The following is a 24,160-nucleotide window of genomic DNA, read 5'->3' as shown; positions in this document are numbered from 1 at the left end:
TAAAGCAAAGTTGATATTCCTGTTAAAATAATTTTTTTAAATAAAAAAAGGTCTTTTAATAGGAATATCAACTTTGCATTATAATGTAACATAACTTGTTATGTATGTATCACCATGATTTATAACACTATCTTTTCCATAGTAGCTTTAGCGCTCTCCATACAAATTTAGACTTCAATAATACCCTGTTCCTTTGCTCTATATATTTTTTTTTCCTTAAGAATCAAACCCCCTAAATATTAAAAATATAGATTATGACATTGATTCATTAATTCAGCCCCTGTGGAAACAGGGTGCTTAATTTAAACTTCCACACTATTTCTTTGGAACATAAAAGTCTAAATCTATATCCACCTCTTAATGTAAATCCTTCCTGTTGTAACCCAATACATACTAGTCCATCTGGATTACAGGCATGTTCTTTTGCAAAGTGCCATCTTTTACAATATTTAATATATGCTCTGAATATTTTTGAGGAGACGGGTACTCCTTCCCACATATTGTAGGCTGCATGGACACTGCAATACAAATATGATGTATTCTGTATTGCAATGAATACATTAATGAATGAAGAATTTCTTCCCAGAGACCAATGAGATGATCTCTGTACATTTATTACTAATAAAACCACATGTAATTCATCTGCTTTCACCACATTTTAAGCAGCCTCTGATCGAAGTATTCCACCAGACCTTCTTTATAGTTTCATCTCTCTTTCCTCCTTTCTTAACATCCTAGGTGCTATTATACTTTTCAGTCTTTCATTTTTCTTAAACATCACCCTTAATTAGGAGTCTATGGCTTCTTGATGGATTTGGTCTTGTTGAATTATAGTTATATTATTACATAAAACCTTTTTTATTTCCCCTGACTGATTATTAAATGTTGATACAAAACATTTGGTTATTTTTCTTATTACTACCTGTCCATTCTAGAGGTTTCTTGAAATATTTCAAAAGACTAGGGAAATCCAATTTTAGTACTTTTTCATAGGCACTTTTAAGCAAATAAGCGGGGTCACCTCGTATCAATTTTTTTATACATTTTAATTGCCCGTAATTTTTATGTTTCTGCCATAGAACAATTTCTTCTAAATCTGCTAAATTGACTATAGGGTACATTAGTTACCCATGGGTTATAATGGCCTCTGGAAAAATATAAAAAATTGATTGTATCAACTTTTTCTATAGTTGTCTCACAGTACAGGAGCCCCCCGAGGTAATCGTCAGATCCCCAAAAAATCACGAAAAAGTGATCAAAACAACATGAAAATTTTAGATAAATTATCATTAAGAAATTAAACAAGTTCAAGTGCTTTCTGTGTATCAAATCCCAAATAATAAATAGATCATCTGTATATCAGCCATAGTACCCTAGTTTGCACCGTAAGGTCCATCCCATATATATCTCTGAATATTCCAATATATAAATTTGCAAGACTTGGTGCTAACTTAGTGCACATGGCCGAACCCAGCACCTATAAATAGAACTCACCCTCAAACATAAAATAATTGTATTTTAAAATAACAGTGATTGCCTCAGCCAAATAGCATTGTATTTCAATAGCATTTGTAAAAATGGATGATTCAAACTTTCTAGATTCCAAAGAATCCACTGGAGTTACACCAAAAAGAAGATAAGTGGCATCCATGGAACGCATAACCAGGAAAAAAAAATTCAGAAGACCATCAGAGAGCATACAAATTCATCTTTAAGGAAAATTAGGTCCTGATTGTGTAAGTTATTAAAACCTACAGTAAGCTATTTGGAAAGCATATTGGGACTAATTCGTCATATGATTATTAAGAAGCTGTTTGGAGGGAAACTGCAAAAAATGTCAGTAATGTCAGTACAATTGGAAGTTTTACCAGAACTGCACATGTGCAAAAAAAGTTTAATAACTGCAAAAGTAGTGTTGAAAAAAATGTCTTGAAAAAACAAACAAAAAAACATTCAAGGCACATGAGGAGGGCCAAAGGTGCATATTGAGTATGTCCATTGGGAGAACAATAAATATTATCACCAGTAGCTGTCTGTTGAGTTAAGGGATGTTTGGACACCGGAAACCAACAAGACCTCAGTGGTATGTATTTTATTTAGATTTTAATGTTTTTTAAAATAATGCAATTTTATCAATTTCAGACAGACAAAATTGCGAGACATGATGGTTTATCTAAAGGAGATATGGATTAACAAAATAAATGACAAATGAGTTAGTTATAAAAAATATTTGACATTTATTATTTCAGTTGTTTTTCAATGACAATGTTAAATGTTGTAATTGACTTCTAACATGTTGTCCAACATTTGATATTATTCTCATTAATAATTTAATATTTTTCTATGTCACAAGCATATATATAAATATATACAATGTGTGTGTGATGAGTATCCCTTATCCAAAATTCAAAATACCACATTTTTGGGGTCCGATATATATATATATATATATATATATATAAATTTCCACAAACAAAGCCGCAGCACACTTCCAGGTCAATGTCTAGGTGCCAGGTCAGATAAATAATGCAGTGTTGTCCATAAACTAAAGGATCCTACAGGAACCAAGCTCAGGATAGACCAGCACACTATTCAGTCATGAAACATCTTTCTGTGTTTTAATGTGTCAATAAAGTGCAAAAGTTCCAACGCAAACATGCAGCACCGGTATTTCAGCAGCAAAATATCAAATGCAATGATATACTCATCATCCCAACAGCCGTTTCGTATGCCTTCATCAGGGGAATAGTAAAATCAGCATATATGCTCAAGCACTGCTCGTCCTGCAGTGCAACAGAATAAAGTGCCAAGTGCCCAAAAGATACATTACACACACAGCCTATTTAAAACCGGCGTATAATTACCTGATGACCAGCTGTTGCCGCCGGCCACACGTGGGGAACAGTCAGACGTCACCCGGAAGCGCCGCTGTTGGCCGCGCTCCGGCAACGACGGCAGAGGACTAGCGTGCCCACACCTCCCTGCACACAAGGTGCCAGGCTGCGTCACACCGCCACTCCCCCTGGCGAGTCTGAGCCCACCAGGTCCTCCCCTGGAAGACACCAGCGCATCAGATGACGCGCAAGAGGTGGTGCCAATCCAAGACAGGCTAGCTGTCACGGACAATCCATGACAATGAGCCTGACACATTGTGGCCGGAGGAAACAAAGATACACAGGTACAACTAATATATAACTATTAAATGAAACAAACAATATATATACATCATAAACCACATCCCAATCAGTGACTCCCGGTTCCAAATGAGGCCATAAATATAATACTTAATAAACCCTTAATCATACCCAAATTAGGGCCAAACGTAAGTTAGAGTTAATGACCCCGATTACTGTCAGTTCACTGAGTGGGATGTATGTCAAAAACATATAGTCATACTCAAAAAAATTATTATTAATAAACCATTAATAATTCCCTATCAGGCGATGGATCCAGATGCAATCCAGAAGTCCAGGTCCACCAAGACCAAAAAACATATTGCAAAAAAGAAAGAAAAGAAAAAAAAGGAAAAGAAAAAAGGGGTTTCTTAAGATTATTTACAAGAATGTGGTAAACGAGAAATGTTCATTTAGTCCATTTGGAGTCAATGTTTCAAGCCGATGAATCCACCGACATTACTGTTGTAGTAACAGCTTATGTCTATTTCCACCTAATTTGAGAGGTGGTACATGATCAATGGGCATGAACAGTAGATCTTTGATGTTATGTCCAGACAGAACAAAATGTTTAGCGACCGGTGGTGTGGAGCCATCCATTTTTATAGATGCCTTTTTGATGGATGAGCGATGTAGAGCAATACGTTCTTTCAGCATTCTCATCGTCTTCCCTACATACAACTTATTGCATGGACAAACAATCACATAAGTGACATATCGTGTCATACGATGACGTAAATGATATGTTTTGCCATTGATAGTAGGATGTGAAAAGCTGCTCCCTGTGCGCATATGTTTGCAATTGACACACGACCCACATTTGAAAGCTCCTTTTTTAAGCTGTAGCCACACTTTTCTTTCTTGGGCTATAGGCACAATGTCAGAATAAGTTATCTGATCTTTCAGATTAGAGCTCCGTTTGTAACAAAATAGGGGCAGATTTTCACAATGTTTCCCCATAACCGGGTCGGACTGTAGAATGTGCCAATACTTCAGGATCGCTTGTCTCATCACATTCGAAGACACAGAGTAAGTGCTGGATAAAATCATTCGTCCTAGTTCATCGTTTTTATAACAATGTATTTATGTGATTGATTATCCCTTTGTTATTAGGATGTCTTGATCATGTGCTCTTCTGCCAAGGGAGTAATTAGGTATTGTTCCTGTTTCCTTTCTTTTTTTCATGTATCGGTACTAGTTTGTGGTTGCTTAGTTAACTGTAAACAATACTGACGTGCATCGCGGGAGTGCGCGATGACATCATCCATCTGCACCAGAATCTCGGGCCGGGACTCCCGCGCCCGGCAATGCAGCCAACCTGTGTTTGTCTGGGCGATTTGTGAAGGGATATAAGGTAAGAAACACTGTTTGTATATTTCCTGAAGACAATCTTATTACAGATTGAAACGTTGAAAGCATCCTTTGTGTGACTTAATTCTTTGCCAATCGGTTATGAGTGCCGCATCAGCATCTTTTTCTATTTGAATTTTCATGAGGGCACCAAACCAAGCCAAGGTATTTATGTGGAGTGCCGGGACATTTGTGTTGTAAATGGAGTTCAGTATTTCTGGACCGAACCAGGGCACGTACTGATATTTCTTCCTGGAAACATAATCATACAAACTTGTGACTGAACACATGATTTGCCCTGTGGGATAGTTGTGTCGGTTTTTTGGATTTGATTTTAAATGTCACTTGCACTTTAGTGGACTGTTGTTTGCATTTGCACTTTGAGGATTGGTGCAATATTTTTCTGGCAGCTGGTGTTTGTTACTACTGTGATAAGATGGCTGAGTATGCTGAAAACACTGATGAGCACTTTAACCCTTTATTACTGCCGTTGCATGAAACTCACAGCTACTCTGAATCTGAGACAGAAGCTATTCTGCACAGTGAACATATGACTGATCAAATAGAATGCTTACCCAATGACATGATTTATCGTGATCTCTTGTCTTTGAAAAAGAAAGAGATAGACTTTCATTTACATGCAGTCTCTCTCAGCAACTATTTTAGATCAAAACAAATCCCAAGAGGCTTTAGAGTTCGCAATTGCCCGACTATCGGGCGTTTTGATCCGGCATTTTGTAAAAAATGGATTAGTATCCTAAATAAATGTTCGTTTGATCTGATGCTCTTGGTGATCGAACAGTCCAAAAAAAAAAACTGTTGGCTGTTAATACTAAGATCGCTGAATTTGAAACTGTACATTTATCATGCTTACAAACAGATGCTGAAACAAATTGGCTGAATAAATTAAGCAATCAACTGACTATATAAAAAAGATCTCCTGAAATTTAAACGGGAAAAATTACAGAAAGTCAGGATGGATTATGAGCAGCACCAAGTTTATAGGTGGCTCACAGGCAATAGACTTAATAAAGGACAGGAGGCAATAGACTTAATAAAGGACAGTAGCGTAAAAAAGCTTTCTTTAGAAGAAGACAGTATCCTAGAAATAATCTTGATACAGAATCGTCACGAGGGCAGTAGCGCAACCAGTGATATTGAAAAACCGACCACATCCCATAGAAATAAGACAGTCATCCCTTTAGCAGCAGAAACCCGGTACCGCAACAGACAAGATCGAGACGATATAACCGACGCGGTGGCCAGAACCGGAGACATAAATATGGCCAAAAAACCTCTGACTCAAGCAAAGAAGAAATAATCTTCAACCTGTCTTCCCACGATTTGAGTGGTAGTGAAAAGAGTCTACTTGCGAAAGGTTTATCATTCATTCCCAGTTCCCATTTTAACAACCTTCAATGGCAAATTGAGAAGCATTGTCTTCACTGTCAATTGAAGATTAAATAATTCTTTACTAAGAAGGGACCAGTGGACAATAAAAACACTGAAATTCCTATTCCTTTACAGCTGAAAAAGCTACAGAGAAAGTCTCAGTTTGATCCACCATCTACCAATGCCTCTATTAAAACTTTCATCCATATGCTTGACTCGGAGGTTACGTGTATGAGTAAATTAAGGGTTCAGAAACATCCAAATCTGACGAATCTTGAAAGAGATGCCATTAAATCATTGTCCCAAAATAAACAGTTGGTGATCCGCCATGCGGACAAGGGTGAAGGCATTGTCCTTCAAGATTTATGCGACTATAGATATGAAATTGTGCACCAGCTTAGTGACACCGCGGTTTATCAACAACTTAAAGGTGATCCTACCCTTCAGTTCACCAAGAGATTATGCGAAGTACTTCAAGTCGCTCTAGATGCTAAGATGATTGATGATAATATTTATTCTATTTTAGTACCAAAATTTCCGAATATGCCTGTTTTATATACATTGCCTAAAATACATAAAGGCCTCACTCCGCCACCTGGCCGCCCTATTGTTTCTGCACGTGGCTCTTTACTACAGCCTACTTCCATCTTTTTAGACTCAATTTTACAGCCATTGGTGCAGAAACACAAGAACTTTCTACTAGACACCACAGCTTTGTTGAACAAGTTATCAGCATTAGGCCCTGTACCACAGGAGGCGTGACTTATTACAGCAGACGTCTCAAGTCTGTATACAGTAATTCCACTTGGTGAAGGCATGAGAGCAGTGAAAGATCTGTTGTTGGAATATGGTGACTATGATGCTTCTCATGCTGTGATTCTACTTAATATGCTTGAAGTGCTTTTAACGTGTAATTTCTTTCTTTTTGATAATAAGATTTATCTATAATCTACTGGTTGTGCTATGGGGTCCTCAGTGGCCCCAAGTTATGCAAATTCCTATATGTTTAAAGTCGAACAAGCATTGTTCTTTGATGATCCAATTGTTTCAGCTAACATATTTTTTTACACCAGGTTTAATAGATGATTTATTGTTGATTTGGTTGGGAACTCAATCAAGCTTTATTGATCTGATGTCCAAGCATAATTTGTCCAATTATCCTGTCAAATTGACCTTTGAGATGGACCAACAGATGATCAAATTCTTGGATGTTAAAATCATTAGAAACCAGGATAGCTTTGTTACGACATTGTATACCAAAGATACTGATAGGAACACACTGCTACATTACCAAAGTTGTCATCCAACCCATATGAAAAAGAGTCTGCCTTACTACCAAATGGTACGGATTAGGAGAATTAACAACAATCTGGAGCTGGCATCAAACCAGATTGATGAATTAATTGGCAAATTTCTCCAACGTGGGTATCTTTTAAAAGATCTTATTTGTGCCAAAGAGAAGGCAATGACTCTGAATAGATCCTCATTATTACAGAAACAAGTGTCAGAACAGAGGAAAAATACATTTCATTGGGTTAATAAATACAATACATCTTCATCTATGATAAATGCTACTTCAAAAAAATTATGGCCGGTCATCTCTTCAGACGTGGAAATCGGCATTGTAGGACACACACTTATGCCATGTTACTCACGGTCAAAAAACCTCAGGGATCTGTTAGTAAAAACTGATCACGACCACTAAACAGCATTTTATGTCCTCGGTACGCAAAGGCTTTTTTAAATGTACATGCACAACATGTAACTTTTCATTAACTGGAGATACCTTCTGTCATCCGCATTTAGAGACCAGATTTAAAATGAACCATCATTTGACGTGTGAGAGCACACATGTCATTTACCAGCTCATCTGCCCATGCGGTCTTTCATACATAGGTAAAACGCAACGCAAATTCAAGGAACGTATGACTGTTCATCACTCCTCAATCAGGTTAGCCCTTGCGAGTGGGGTCAGTGACCAACCTGTGGCCCGGCATTTTATCTTAGCCAGACACCCCCTAAACAGCCTCAGGTATAGGATGATAGATCACGTTCCTATTAACAAGAGAGGTGGAGACCGTAATTTATTGCTATTAAGAAAGGAAACAGAATGGATCCATAGACTAGACGTTGTCAGTCCTCGGTGCCTTAATGATCACAATTCATTTGCTAGCTTTCTTTAATCATTGAGGTATGAGTCGGTGGTTTGTAGAATCTTCTGCTTATTTCCTTGGTTGTAGGATGCAGTGCTTTTTATGTTTATAGAAGCATACGATACAATTTTCACTATCCATCTGGAATGTGTTAGACACATTGTTTCTGTTTGGGGGTTTAGTTAAGTGATGTTCATGTTTAGATGTTTATGACACTGTTGCTTATTAGATCGATATGAATATTCATTCATGAGCGTGTGTTCTATGTTTTTATAACAATGTATTTATGTGATTGATTATCTCTTTGTTATTAGGATGTCTTGATCATGTGCTCATCTGCCAAGGGAGTAATTAGGTATTGTTCCTGTATCCTTCTTTTTTTCATGTATCGGTACTAGTTTGTGGTTGTGGTTCATTCTTTGCCAATCGGTTATGAGTGCCGCATCAGCATCTTTTTCTATATGAATTTTCATGAGGGCACCAAACCACGCCAAGGTATTTATGTGGAGTGCCGGGGCATTAGTGTTTTTTATATATATATATATATATATGTATATATATATATATATTGTATAGATATATAATATATGTACTGTATATGTGTTATCTCAGTAGGGGAACCAAAAATGTGTGATTTTGGATAAGGGATACTCAACCTGTATTGATATAGGGAACCATTGCACACTTTTATTGTGTCAATTTTTTGTGCAAAATAAAAAGTGAATACATACAACAGCAGTACGTTATACTAGTATCAAAAACAGTTAGCAAGCCCAAACCACGCTTAATAGTCCAGTGACCAACAGATTATACACCAAAACCAACAATCTATACCAAGTATCCCTGAAACAAGTATAACCATTATCTATAGAGGACATAATATCGTTTATTTCCATATAAAAGTCAATCCTATGGAACCAGTCTAGCACCGTAGGAGGGGAGGATGAGCGCTAATGGACAGGAATAACTGCCGTGGCTGCATTATTTAAGTGACAATGATTTTTTGTAATTTGGGATGGGTCTAGAGGAAAAATGGAAAAGCCAAAACAGCGGGTCAGTTGGGGCATCTACTCCCGTTATAGCAGAAAGGGAAAGGACTTCCTTCCAATAGGGCTGGATATCAGGACAAAGCCACCAAATGTGAAATAGGCTACCCACGCCATTAGAGCATCTTCAACAAATTTTAGGAACACCCAAACCCATTTTGGAGAGGGTATCGGGGCATCTATACCACCTGGAAATTAATTTATATTGGGTCTCAATAATTAATGTGCTAGCAGAACATGAATGGGCTAGTTTGAAAATTCTTACCCATTGGTCATCTAGAACAGCACCCATTTCTTTATTCCATACCTGAGTGAAAGGAGGTAAAGTCTTATTTGAGTCTGTAAGTAGGATGTTATATATCTTGGAGATTGAATGGACAGGGGTCTCTGGGCTAGCACAAATGCATTCAAAGGGTGTCAATTCAGAATGCCAGGATCGTAAAGGGCCGAGCGACTGCAAAAAGTGGCAAACTTGTAGATAGCGTCAAAAGTCTCCCTGGGACAAACCCCATTTAGTCTGTTGATCCGAGAAGGAGACAATGCCATCCCCACTCACCAGCTGACCAACACGAAAGAGGCCCTTGGCATACCAGGTGCGGAAAGCCGATAAGTTCAATCCCGGGGGGAAATGAGCATTGAGCAAAAAGGAAATATAAGACTTCGAAGAAGAAACTAATGGCAATTTCCTAACCGTCTTCGAGCACGACAGAGTCGGGCCAATAGTAGGATAGGGGGGGTTAGGGAGGGTAGGGATCCATGGGGCTACCTCAAGAGGGATCGACTGAGCATTTTTCTATCTGAACCCATTGTTTAGATGACTCTGATCTGGACCAATCCATGATCCTGATTAAGTGGCAAACCTGATAATACCCCTGGATATTTGGTAGACTTGTCCCGCCTCTATCTTTCTGTATGGACATCAAACTGAACCTCAGGCGCAGGCGTTTACCTCCCCAAAGAAAGTCTCTAAATAGTGTTTGAGTATCCTTGAACCATTTTAGGGGAATTTTGATGGGGAGAGCCTGCAGTAAATAGAATATTTTAGGAAGGGAATTCATTTTGAGTACACTCATTCTTGGTTTCGTCTTCCAAGTCTGGAGATCAGATCGTAACTTACTCAACAACGATGTGAAATTAGAGTCAAAGAGGCATGAGGGGTCTCTAGTTAGAGTAATCCCCAGATATTTGATTCGGGAGGTGTCCCAGAAAAAAGTAAACGCAGATTTAAGTCCTGTTACTGTTGTAATATTCAAGGCTACCGAATTAGAATAATTTATGTGAAAGTTGGAGAGGCCCTCGAAAAATTTAAACTCCTCCATCAGATTTGGGAGGGAGATTACAGGATTTGTGAGAGTGGTTAACAGATCATTTGTGAAAAGGGCTAGCTTGTGGTCAGCATCTTCTATCTTGATCCCTGTAATATTGGGATTAAGCCTGATCACCAAAGCCTCCATACAGAGAACAAATATTAAGGGCGAAAGTGGGCACCCCTGATGGATTCCATTGTGAATGTTGAAGGAGCCCCATAAAGAGCCATTAATCCTAATTCTAGCTCGTGGGGAAGTATATAAAGCTAACATGTTGAAGACACATGGGACCCAGTCCCAAGTGACCCAGCACACTGGCCATAAATCCCCAATCAATCCTATCAAAAGCCTTTTCGGCATCGGTAGATAACAAAATAGCGGGAGAGTCCGAGGATGAAATATAGTGAATGAGAGCAATTATCTTGGTGGTGTTGTCTTTCGCCTCCCGGCAAAAGGAGCTTTAATCTGTTTGCAAAAAGTTTTGCAAAAAGCTTTATGTCGGTGTTTAGGCGAGAGATAGGCCGGTAGCTGGGGCACAGGGAGGGATCCTTGCCGGGCTTGGGGATAACGGTGACATGTGCTTCCAGAGACTGGCGAGAAAAAGGCACATCATCCAAAACAGTATTGCAGGCCTCCAGAAATAAGTAATCGTAAAACTGTCTGGGCCCGGGCTCTTTTCCAAAGAGGAAAAGGGTTTCTCAAGCTTCTCGCAAGCGTCGGCAGTGAGTCTGGGAAAACCGATTTTCGTAAGGTAGGAGTGAATGGCCCTCTGCTTCTCGCCAGCATCCGCGATGGCCACAGGGGAGGGCAGGTTATATAACGAAGAATAGTAAGAGCAAAATGTCTCAGCTATCTCGTCAGTTTTGTGGAGAGTGGAACCTTGGTCATTATTAATGGAGGAGATATATGAAAGAGCTCGCTGAGAGCGTACAGCCCTGGCCAACATCTTGCCAGGTTTGTTTCCCCAGTGATATCTGTTACGACATTTTCAAAAAGAATATTTAACTTTATCTAGAAGCAATTGGTTGAGTGACGATCGTGCAGAGACAAGATCTGCATATACATCAGGTGAGATGGTATTTTTGTGGGAGGATTCCAGAAGTTGGATTTTCTGTAAAAGTCCATCAATCTGACCTTGTCTCTGTTTCTTGAGATAGGACACTAGTTGTATACATTTGCCTCCTACCACACACTTATGGGCTTCCCAAATGGTGAGGCTTGATACCTCGAGGGAGACGTTGGTTTCTCTATACATATCTAAGGTATTTTCTAGTTGAGTTTTGCAGTAAGGGTCGTACAGAAGTGATTTATTGAATCTTTAAGAATGGAAGGTCGAGTAGGAGGAACTCAGTGACAGGTCTAAACAGATTGGCGCATGATCCGACCAAGTTTTCGGGCCTATGGATGCGTCATGCACCAACTGAAGGTAACTATGGTCTATAAGGATATAGTCAATCCTTGAATAAGAACGATGAGGAACCGAATATTGCGTAAAATCTCGAACAGTTGGATGAAAGTATTCTCCAAACGTCAGACAGCTGGTGAGTGTGGAGCAGGCGCCTCAGTTGTCTCGACCTTCGGTTGGACATGGAGGAGGGTCCAGAGGAGACGTCGAGCTTGGGGGTCAAGTGTCCAGTTAAAATCCCCCCTACAATTATTACACCCTGCTTGAGTGAATCAATTTTATCAAAAGTATTTTCCAGAAACATCAATTGTCCTAGATTGGGGGCATATATATTCACAATAGTGAAGGTAGTGTTGAATATAGTACAAATTAATAAAAGGCACCTCCCATTTTCTAAACGGTAGACTGCGCTCACGGAAACGGGCAAGTGAGCAGCAAACAGTGAACAAAGTTGCTACCCCCTTAGACTTTGAGAGAGAGTAGTTACTGTAGTAATCGGAAGGAAAAAAATCTATTCTTGAGTTGAGGCAAGTGACGGAAGTGTGTCTCTTGGAAAAGTACTATATCTTCTTTATCAGCTCGGAAGGAGCAGAGGACCTGGGATCTTTTTTCGGGAACATTGAGACCCCTTGCATTAATTGAGATTAATTGTAGTGTAGACGCCATAAGGGCATAGTGTTAACATATTACAACATCAAAGTAGAACGTATCAGGGGGACAGAAAAAAGAAAATAAGTAAGAGACCAAGAGGAAGAGAAGATAAAGAGCAAGCATCTAGAAAAGGGAAGAAAACGGAAAAGGACAGAACCAAAAAAGAAACAGTAAAGCCTTGGAAGTAAGGCAAAGAGAGAAACTCGGAGATAAAGAAAAAGATAATAAAAAAATAATAAAACAAAATAAATTTGGCGGTAGGGGGGCTGGTGGCTAAACAGGAAAAATATTAAAAAACAATTTTTAAACAACAGAATTAAACAATAACAAACAGTTGCAGCCCTCAACAAACCTGGACATAGAAAAATAAGAAAAATTTTTTGAACGTAGTCAAACGATCTAGGGCAGGAGGAACCTCAACATTCTCACTTAGTATAAAAATATCCTAAAGGCCAGAAGTGCAATCGCACAGGAAGCCTCAAAAACATGTCGCCACCGAGTGACGAACCCGCATAAACTTCACATTAATTATAAAAACAACTTGCAAGAAAAAAAATATATAAACAATGTAATGAATAACATAAACAGGCACGTAATCAAGAGGCATCGTCTAAAAATCTGTAAGTTAAAACATTAATGAGGGGGAAAGTTGTAGATGGCATCTAGTGAAGTCCTGGGGGGGGGGTCAAGCCCACATGTGAGATCAACAGAGGACAAAAAACAGTGAAGCAGCATTCCATCAAGTGGGGTCACGTGCCCGAGAGGCTACATCAGTGGTGGGCATCTCTTTGCTGAATGGAACTTGTTGCCATCTCGATCTTTTAGCAGAGGCAGGAGGGGCCGGATCGGGTTAGTTGAATGCTTGCCAATCAGGATGGGTGATGGTTTCCAGACCCAACGAAGAGCAGAAGATAGGGAGATCAGCCGGGGACTGAAGAGAATGAAATTTACCAGCGTGAATGACTTGGATGGAGAACAGAAAGACCCATCTATATTTCAGATTTGCTTTACGTAATGCTTCCGTTAAAGGTTTCACCAGCCTCCTCTGTTGAAGTGTTCTCCACGAAAGATCTTGGAATATCTGTATTCTGACTCCATTGAACTCAATTCCCTCCAGCTCCCTAACCTTGCGGAGGATCGCCTCCCTTTGCGAGAAAAAGTGGAGGCTGCAGATGACATCTCTCGGTTGATCAGAGGCAGATCCTTTTGGTCGGAGTGATCTGTGAGGTCGATCAAATGTGATGGACTCATTAGTGTCAAGACTCAAAAGTTCTCCAAATATTTTGTTAAGAGCATCAATGATCCCAGTCGGAGGAACCGATTCAGGAAGGCCACAGATATTGTTACGACGTCCACTGTTGTCTAAATCTTCCAGTTTGTTTTGGATAGCCATCATATCTGATGCCTGCTGGGAGATGGCTTCGTGGAGATGAGCAATTTGGTCATCTACAGATTCCTTCTCCTCTTCCAGTATCACCACTCTCGACCCCAGGTGTTTGATATCTGATTATACTGAGGCGATCTGGGTCTGAAGAGAGTCCTGCAAGCGAGACTCAAGCGCCTGCATATCTTGCTTGGTGGGTAGGGAGCGGACATGCATTAAAATTTCTCAGATTTCACTACGTAGTTGAGACATTTGAGTTTGGAAGTCGCCAGGAGGAGGAGTCTGAGCCATTGTGGGCGAGTTAGGTGCTTCAGTCTCTAGGGTGGGGGGAAGGGAATCCGGGTGTTGTGTGATAGAAAGAAATGAGCGGATGTTGGATCTGAAGGGAGCAATACGTTTAGCTCGCGAACCCTTTCCTTGCGAACTCCTTCTGCCCCTGCCCATTAGAAGAGCGGAGAAAGTAGATTCATCCTGTAATTCAACGTCAAAACTCGTATGAGGGTCGAGGATAATAGCCCCCTGTCAGTGGCAAGTCATGGCGATCAGGAGAGCCTCATTTGAAAACAGAGGGCTGATGCCCATATCATGGGATAACTCCCTACAGTTAGGGAAGTAGTGGGTATACCAGAGCAATAAAGCCTGAATAAACGTGCCGGAGCCACAGTCATGACTGTAGAAAGGGCTCGTTCATGGCTGTAGAAAGGGCTCAAGGGCGATTTTACAGGAAGTCAACAATGCTGTAAAACAAGGGGAGGCCCCAATAACGGCAATAGGTATAGGGTGGAGGCCCTATTAATATAAGGCATACAGGCCAAAGATAAAATCTAAATGTGGAGTGATTACCATACATAGGAGCAGAGGGCAGCAAAATACAAAATGTGTGGGTTAATTATGAGTAATGAGCAGTGTTATAAAACTGCACAATCAGCTGGACACTTGGGGTTTAATAAATGCAGAGTAGGTATATGTAATGACTGCAGCTCCCTGTCTGCAGTGGCTGGACAGACCTGTAGTGTAGTGTTGAGCAGGCAGGAGGACTTCCGGTCTGTACACCTCCCCGCCTGGGGCTCTGTGGAGCGAGGTGTGGGGTCCTGGGTCCAGCAGCCACTAAGAGCCGGAGGAAGCTGCGGCTTGAGGCCGGGATCCCGTGCATACACCCCGCCAACAGGGGCAGACCGAGCCTCCGGCAGCCAGCGCGACATGCACAACAATCGCACCGGAAGGCAGGCAGTCTAAATCTCCGGCGGGACCACACAGTGCGGCAGCAGTGAATCGCCTCCAAGCGGTGACCGCTGCAGGGTGAGTGTAGAGACAGCGGGGAGTAGCTCCGCCGGGGAGAACCAGCTTGTGTCTGCGATCACAGATCCAGGCGAGGAGACGAAAATCTAGGTCCCGGCTTAGATGAGGGAGGTATGCCGCAACCCGCAAAGAGGCCTAATGCTTCTCTCGGCTCCGCAAAATGTAACTTCAGGGGAGTGATAAATGGGCAAGGCCAGGGGGTGGTCTGGAGTGAGAGTTTCAGCCCGGCAAAAGCTTTTGCAGTGGCAATAAAACGGCAATAATTGCAGGAGCTCTGCAGAGAGACAGTTACTCCGAATGGCCGCCAAGCCACGCCCCATTGTGTCAATGTTTAAATGGTGCTCCTTATAGTCTGTCTTCTGTGGTCTTGGAAATCTAAAAATATGTAAGTTAAGGGCACTCCATCTTAGTGGTTAAACACAGTAAATTTAGTACCATCATCACCACCCACTAAGGCACTTTCCATACACAATCTAAAGTGACTTATGCTTAAATCTTCAATCACCATAATAAAAACAGCAACAGGCACCTGACATGTTCATGTCAATATTCAAAAAATTACAGTCTACTTCAAAGTTTCATGATACCCGTTTGTCGACCTTGGTCTTTGGATAGACCGTTCAAGACCTGAGCAACTGGTTAATGCACCCTTATAGTCATGAGACATCCCACGGAATCCCCTGATGTACTACAAACATCAATCAAACTCACCGCAGCTGAGAATTCTGTCACTCCCAGCATGCGTTCCAACGTTTTACACATGCTCCACCCAGTTACATACAGAGTGACCATTGGTGCTACAACCAGGATTGCACCTTTGCACCACTGAAGCCATGTAGGACTGCACCTACCACATGTTGCGGGACTCAACACGCTTCACTGTACTCAAAACTATGCCTGCACCTAGCAGCAGGCATCCCCGGATCCCACGGTTACTCATTCAGTTACATAATTTCCTGCGCTTGCATTCCAAATGAATAGCACTAGCATTCCAAATGAATAGTACTTGAGTTCCACATGCATAGCAACCCAGACACACTAAATGGCTATTAGCCAGTGAACAACTGATGTATTTGTGACATTAAAAAGTCTAAAAAGAGTCCAAATGTAAACCGACACACAATGCAGGCATAATGTACAATTATCATAGATCTCATTAAATTACGAAGCTGTGCCAAAGCTTCCCTAGAAGGTTCACACGCCGTGATGTCAATCACAGCTATATAGATAAATCAAAATTAAATGTATAGGACTTAAATACAGGTTGAGTATCCCTTATCCAAAATGCTTGGGACCAGAGGTATTTTGGATATGGGATTTTACCGTATTTTGGAATAATTGCATACCATAATGAGATATCATGGTGACGGGACCCAAGTCTAACCACAGAATGTATTTATGTTTCATATACACCTTATACACACAGCCTGAATGTCACTTTAGCCAATATTTTTTATAACTTTGTGCATTAAACAAAGTGTGTGTACATTCACACAATTCATTTATGTTTTTTATACACCTTATACACACAGCCTGAAGGTCATTTAATACAATATTTTTAATAACTTTGTGTATTAAACAAGGTTTGTGTACATTGAGCCATCAAAAAACAAAAGTTTCACTATCTCACTCTCACTCAAAAAAGTCCGTATTTCGGAATATTCCGTATTTCGGATATTTGGATATGGGATACGCAACCTGTATATAAATATACTGGGATCCCGCAGGGCCAGGCAGCATGTATATCTCAGAACCAATGAAAAGTGATATGAATAGAAGACATCAGGATTCAGTAGAGGTTATAAGGGAATATAAAGAAGAAACCCATGGTGATTGTGAGTCAGGTCCCACTCCGGATAGATATACCCCACAGAGATATAACAGGAGGAACTTTCAGCAGGGATATAATAGGAGGAGGAACCTTCCATTACAGAGAGAAAAATACTGCAGAAGGGAAAATCGAGAGAGATTCCAATATAGATCAGAAAGACAGTATAGGAGAGATCCCCCCAATAGAAATACTTTTTATGTGAAGGACGAATGGAGGGGAAGTCAAGAGGATAGACAAATCCAACCCTTAAGACCAGGTACAAAGCCTTCAATAATGAAGATTTTTTAATAGGGATCAGAAGGAGGTCCGAAAGATTTTAGTCTTTGAGATAAAAAGAAAAGAGGCAAAAGTAGAAAATAGGGTCAGTGAGAAAATAACCATTTTTAATTTAAGTAATCATGAACTTACAAATGAAGAGAAGGGGATTTTGGAAAAAGGTCTGAAATTTGCCCCTGACAATAAGTTAAATAAGTTTGAGGCTTACTTGGATGTACAAAAGTTTGTGAGGAAGGTATCTTTAAAGAAATATTTCCTCTCACAAAAAAATGAAACCACATTAGCAAGAGATCCTTTTAGACCAAAATCCACCTTAAATCCCACTTTTAACCACAGATGTTTTATTGCTAGTTTTAAAAAGGCTGTAACTGCAGATTTGGAAGAGGTTGAATTGACACAGAAGGACCAAAATTTAACTAAGACAGAAAGGAAAACAATATAGGCCCTCATTCCGAGTTGTTCGCAGCAGATCATCGCATCGCAAACGGCAGGAAAACCTCAAACCGCAAGCGCAAAAGCAGAAATACGCATGCGCAAAGATAGCGATACGACACTTGTGCAGAATTACTATAAGAAAAACTGCTCGTAATACACAAACGAAAACGGGGAGTGACGGAGGCGTGGCAGAGGCACGGCTTCGCAATCCTGCGAAATAGGCGTGAAAGTGGGCGGCTAGTGTGGGAGTATGCATCCTGTAGTAGGCGTGTTTTTGGCAAAAATGCGTATCCTATGTTAAAAGTACATAACAAATGTTCAAATTAGCAATTAATTAGCAACTGAATTCACCTGTTGAGCATTTACTCACAAAACACTGCTCTTACAAAATAATACAAACAGCAATTATATGGCCACTTAATATTTGTATTGTTAGCACAAACAAATCTGACACACTCACAAATAATGCACTGTTTTTTTTGTACAAATAAAAATTAACTGATGTTAAATGCATGTTTTAATTTTTTGTTTAATAATCTCAAATGTGACTAAACAAACTTATAAACTACATCAGCTAAATCTTCTCGACATAGACATATTCCTTTGTACATACTAAATAACATGAGCACCATAAGGCAGCCTACATTTAATGTGACTTAATATGTTTGTGTTTTTTTTTGGGGGGGGAATATGTGTCCATATCTAATACTATGGCATGTTGCCCCTAGTAACCCAAGTTTTTTTGTTGTGTGTTTTTTATATGGTAAATTAAGTGTTGTGCAAGGCATACAGATTTAAAATTACACTATGCAATGTTTGTCTTAATATTCTGATTGTTCCCTTGTTCCACAAATGTCAATATGCCATGTTCAAGTTTACAGGGCACAATTTTCATGAGTGCATAACCTTTAATAAAACACAAACAATTGTAAAGTAATTTTTTTTTACTTCAAAAAAAGTTCAAAATCAACAACACAACATGGCTACAAATGAGCATCACATACAGAGATGGACATAGCAGCAAGCAGATGGCATTGGGCAAATGCACATAGCAGAACCCAGTACTATGGTAATCCCTTCTTCTGACAAAATATGATGTTTTCAATTAAGTAAGTGAACCCCCAGCCAGACTAAACTTTTAGGGGAACTGAGGCAGATTCCGGAACAAACACAAACATACACAGCACGCTAGGAAGAGGAAGATGGCTCAGGTGTAGGCACAAATAACTCACAGGCTACAATTTAAAGAAAACCTTTCACTTTGAGGGAGTTCTACATTCTGGCCACACAAGCCAAAATAAAAAAATACATCGAAGCAACATGTAAAACATGGGTGCTGCCCATCTGGAGAGACATCACTTTCTCTTTTTTTTTCCCCGCCTGATGATGTTCTTCTTGGCTTGGTCTGCGGAGCGACCTTCGAGTGCCCTGCCCAGTGGGATGTTCTTCCTGGGCAGGGTGAGGGGAGGGAGCCGATGTGGCTGGCTCTCTGCCACTGTGGGCAAGGGAGACAGCGATGTCCTGGAGCCCTTGCCGAATCGAATTGGCAAGTTCATGGAAGGAGGAGGCGAGTTGATCTTGGCCCTGCCTGATCTCTGCCAGACCTTGGCAGAGTTGAGGTACACCTTGCTCCACACTGGTTCTGTGCTCAGTGAGCCGGACAGGTATCTGGCTTACCTCCCGGAGCATCCTGTCATGAAAATCATTCAGGCTCTCACCATACCTGGCTATTTCAGTCAGGATTTCCAGGATAGCAGAGGGTTGGGTGAGGGGGCCAGTTGGAATCTGGATGGGTGGGATTTGTGGTCCCACACTGCCAGACACACTAGGTCCCTCCACCTCAGCCTCAGCCACATAACCCTTCTGTGACTCTACCTGCTCACCCCCCTGTGCTGTGTTATGTGCAAAGCAAATAGAAGAATGAGTGGAAAAAGAGTAGATAAAAACAATATGAGACTTTTGTATCCAAAAAATAAAATAAAAATATGTGTGTAAACTTACCTGGCAAGTCATGTGCATGGAGTATTTCAGGCAGGTCCGTGTCCATATAAGACACCCCAACCCCCTCCTCGTAGCTCACACAGTCCATCGCTATCTCCTCCAGATCTGTGTATTCCACAGTGGCAGCTGGTCCTCCCCATGTTGCACTCGAGGCATTCCACTCCGCAGACCTCTTGCCCTTCAGGCGGGATTTGAAGTCGGCCCAACTACATGCGGGGAAAAATAGGGGCAAGGTAGTGTTAAATTATGAAAACCTGCTTTAATATATAGTACACATGTTATGCGTTTGGTTGCTATAGGCAACATCACATCTAAGTAACTTTAATAATACTTGGCACAGAAAATGGACTGGCAATATACACTTACCGTCTTCGAACTTCCTGCGAGGTGTGGACTATTGAGCCGACTTCATTAATAGAATTAGTGATGTCCCTCCAAATTCTGTCTTTGGTTGCAGCACCCATGTTTTTGGGTACTCGATGTATTTTTTGCATGGCCTGTGTGACCAAAATCCGTAACTCCCTCTTAGTGAAGGCGGGCTGTCTTTTCTTTTTTTTGGAAGTAGCCTGTGAGCTATCGTCCTGACCTTACTCTCCATCTTCCTCTTCACTAGCTGCTTGTGTAGTTTGTGTTTGAGCTGCCAGTCCAGAATCACCCTCAGTTTCCCCACTAGCTATGTCTGGCAGGGGATTCACTCCTAACTCCTGGGTAGCAGAAGAAGGAGTTTGTATAGTACTGGGTCCTGCTATTTCAGAGTCAGCATTGGCAAACTCAAGCATCTGCCTCCGCAGTGCTAAGCTTCTATGTGCTAAAGCTGCCATCTGCTTCTGCACCTCGTCCATCTCTGCTGCCGTCTGCTCACGAGTAGCCATGTTGCTGGTGGCATGTGTGTATGCACGAGTGTTAAGCTATTTATAGCTGCGTGTGGTTTCCGGTGAGGAATTCCGCGCAGGTGTATATTATGCAAATTGGTCCACTAATTGTTGCACTGGCTATATAAGCGCCCTGCATGCAGCCTGTGTGCGTGTATGCTGAAAATTACTGAAGCAAAGTGGACATTTCTGAGAGCACATTTCTGAATGAGTTTAGAGATTATTTTTATTGTTTCAGTACAGTTTTTTTATGTAATATTCTCCTTTTCATGTTTGTTAAAACCTAAAACCAATGGTTTTTAATTTTTAAAAATGTTTTTTTTTATATATATATATATATGAAGACTGATATGTTTATGATTTGAAGCCATATCTGAATGATGTGTGTGTGTGTCCGCGGGTGCGAATCTCCGCCCATGAGAACTGTACAAACTGTCCTGCACATCAATGTACACATCAATAAAGTTTATTACAGATGACACCATACATTTCCAACCAATCGCATGCAACCACAAACTATAAATATAAGCCCATATATGGAAAACGCCATTGCCATGATGCACGCAGCAGCAGTCACACGCCGCGAGCTGCGCGTCCTGGTGGCAGTGATGGACCGCCGCGTAGGCCGCACAGGGCCCTTTGTCCCAAATAGGGTTAAGTGTGAGGCCTACGCGGAGGTCTGACGCTTACCGCAGCAGGCGGACCATCATACAGTTGGAGAGGCGGTGGAGCGACCTCCGCAGGCGTACGCCGGACCGGTTGGCGGAGCTCCGCCAACAAATCCGTAACCTACGTAGGCGCAGTAAGCTGATGTTATAAATGTATATGCTAAAACCTAAATATTACATATGTCATTCTAGGGCGAGCACAACGGCAAGCTGCTGCTGCTGCTGGGAGGCAACACCAGGCCCCTTCTCAGGCCCCCTCCCCTTCTGTCTCCCCCTCTCCAGCCCACACCCCCTCTCCAGCCACCTCACCCCCTCTCCAGCCACCTCACCCTCTCCGGCCCACACCCCCTCTCCGCCCACCTCCCCTCTCCGCCCACCTCACCCCTCCGCCCACCTCCCCTCTCCGCCCACCTCACCCTCTCCGACCCAATCCCCCTCTCCAGCCCAATCCCCCTCTCCAGCCCAATCCCCCTCTCCTGCCCACACCCCCTCTCCGGCCACCTCACCCTCTCTGGCCCACACCCCATCTCCGCCCCACACCCCCTCTCCGCCCCACACCCCCTCTCCAGCCCAATCCCCCTCTCTTTCCCAATCCCCCTCTCTTTCCCAATCCCCCTCTCCAGCCCAATCCCCCTCTCCAGCCCAATCCCACTCTCTTTCCCAATCCCCCTCTCCAGCCCAATCCCACTCTTTCCCAATCCCCCTCTCCAGCCCAATCCCACTCTCCAGCTCAATCCCACTCTCCCAACCAATCCCCCTCTCCCGACCAATCCCCCTCTCCCAACCAATTACCCTCTCCGGCCCAATCCCACTCTCTTTCCCAATTCCCCTCTCTGCCCCCCTCCCCCTCTGTGTCCCAAAAAACCACCCTCACCCTATCATTCCCAAACCCCCTCTGTAAGGTCCTCCCCCTTCCATACTCTTACACAATTAGACCCTCCTTCCCCCATCCTGCCTCCTTCCTCCATCCAGCACCCATCCCCCATCTAGCCAACCTCACCCATCCAGCCTCCATCCCCCAGCCAGCCACCTTCGCCACCATGTGAATGGGCAGCAGAGGCCCGGAGCCACTTGAGGGAGGTGGGCAAGTGGCAGAGGAAAGTAAGTTCACACACATTCCTTAATTTTTATTTTTGATAAAAAACGACACATTCAAATAAATGCAGTGTTGTACTGTGGCCAATCTTTTGTCAAGGTTAAATGCTTGTCTTCTTCATCATGGTATGGATGATGCATTTACATTTGTGTAAGGAACATTATATGTACAGTGTCTACATCTGCAATGTTGAGGATGGCCACTCTGGGTCGCCAATCACTATGTCAACAGGTTTGGCTGCACAACAGGGTTTGTATGTGATACATTATATGCAAAACATTTAGACTTGAGTGGTACTTTTTGTGTGGTTTTACGTTTACAATTGTGCCTGGGTATTGCAAGATTTTCAAATTAAAGTCGCAGGAGTCACTTTGTTAGGCAGGCTAAGGACACAGTGATTTGTGTTGTGAAAGTTACACTCCTACTATTTAAGATTTATACATTTATAAAGCTGTTTGACCTTATGTTGTAAGGCAGGCTTTCATGGAGTGTGGGCATGCTACGATATGTGGTCCTTCTGAAGATGTTGATATGCAGTGTGATGATGCAGGGCCAACCCCAAAAAAGATAAGTTGGCTTCACTCCAGATGTGAATGAATGCCAACATGGTGTTACATTTACTAAGATGGTAGTTCTCTTTAAGATGGGATGTTGCCCATAGCAACCAATAAGATTATACTTGTAATTTTTTAGACCCCCTTCTACAAGATAATATGTTGAATTTGAATGGTTGCTATGGTCAACGTCCCATCTTAAATAGAACTCCCATATTAGTAAATGCACCCCATGGTGTGGTACATTTTATTAAAATATAGTAATTTACAAAAAACATTGCTGAGCAGCCTTGTGTGTTGTTCTGCTACTGATTTATCCTTAAAACAGCCATGATGTAGTCACTTTGCCATTAAAGCAGGCCTGTCCAAACTGCGGCCCTCCAGCTGTTGAGAAACTACACATCCCAGCATGCCCTGACACAGCTTTTGCATTATCTGATCCCAAAACTGTGTCAAGGCATGCTGGTATATGTAGTTTCACAACAGCTGGAGGCCCACAGTTTGGACATGGCTGCATTAAAGTGTGCTTTGTGCATTAATTGTATAATATGTAATGTGAGTAAGTTAGTAATGTTTTCTTTGCATCTTCATTTCAGATGTGGCAGTTGGAGATCCCAGCAGTTTGCCGGAGATTGTTTCCCGCCTTAAAGGAAATCTGAGGGCCGTCATAGCGGACTTAGAACTTTTGGATTCATTTTTTTAATTTTTTTTTACATTTTTTAAAATTTACATTAGCTTAAAAAATAACAAAATAAAATAAAATTGATTTTGAAGTTAAGCGGGTGTTGTGTTTATTAATGCTATTTTGGCAAAACAGATTTGCATGCATAAATTGGTGAGCTAAAACACGTCACATATCTTATTTCTGAATATTGAATTAAAATTATAAAAAAAAACATAATAATAATTAGGAGCTTATTGTTTACAAAAACATGTTCACAAACTTCACACTCTACACCTCTACAACAAAAAAAAAAAAAACAGGCACATTTACCACATCTATATTTTTATTTACTTCTTTTAAATGTTGAGGTCCAATTATGCCTACATAGTGTTATTAAGGTATTCTTTGAAGACTTAATTGGTCATGACCATTATCATTCATTACACTAATTGGATTCGTAATTGAGGAAGGTTTGTGGAGTTTAAACTGAAAGGTGTAATTCAACTTTAAAGAATAAAAACCCATTGCTGTGCGTTTTTTAGCTAAAGCGTGTGCAATTTTAACAGGAATGTGTAAATCTACGATAAGTTAGGATTTTTACGA

At 41.3% G+C, this 24,160-nt stretch overlaps 1 long non-coding RNA gene across 3 annotated transcripts in view; it reads left to right on the top strand.

Moving 5' to 3' along the window:
- The window catches only part of LOC135060152 (uncharacterized), a 52,724-nt gene extending 29,053 nt beyond the window's left edge, over positions 1–23,671 (top strand). Inside the window, exons 2-6 of one of the 3 annotated variants that reach the window (XR_010246548.1) lie at positions 1,600–1,736; positions 4,372–4,527; positions 8,383–8,423; positions 21,436–22,344; positions 23,490–23,671. This is a non-coding gene — a long non-coding RNA (uncharacterized LOC135060152). The remainder of the gene's footprint in view (positions 1–1,599; positions 1,737–4,371; positions 4,528–8,382; positions 8,424–21,435; positions 22,345–23,489) is intronic. The other 2 variants (XR_010246554.1, XR_010246560.1) reach the window with 2 other exon arrangements.
- Positions 23,672–24,160: the final 489 nt, after the last annotated feature.

Source organism: Pseudophryne corroboree, chromosome 1, assembly GCF_028390025.1.
Source record: "Pseudophryne corroboree isolate aPseCor3 chromosome 1, aPseCor3.hap2, whole genome shotgun sequence".
NCBI lineage: Eukaryota > Metazoa > Chordata > Amphibia > Anura > Myobatrachidae > Pseudophryne > Pseudophryne corroboree.
This window is presented reverse-complemented; position numbering and strand designations above follow the sequence as displayed.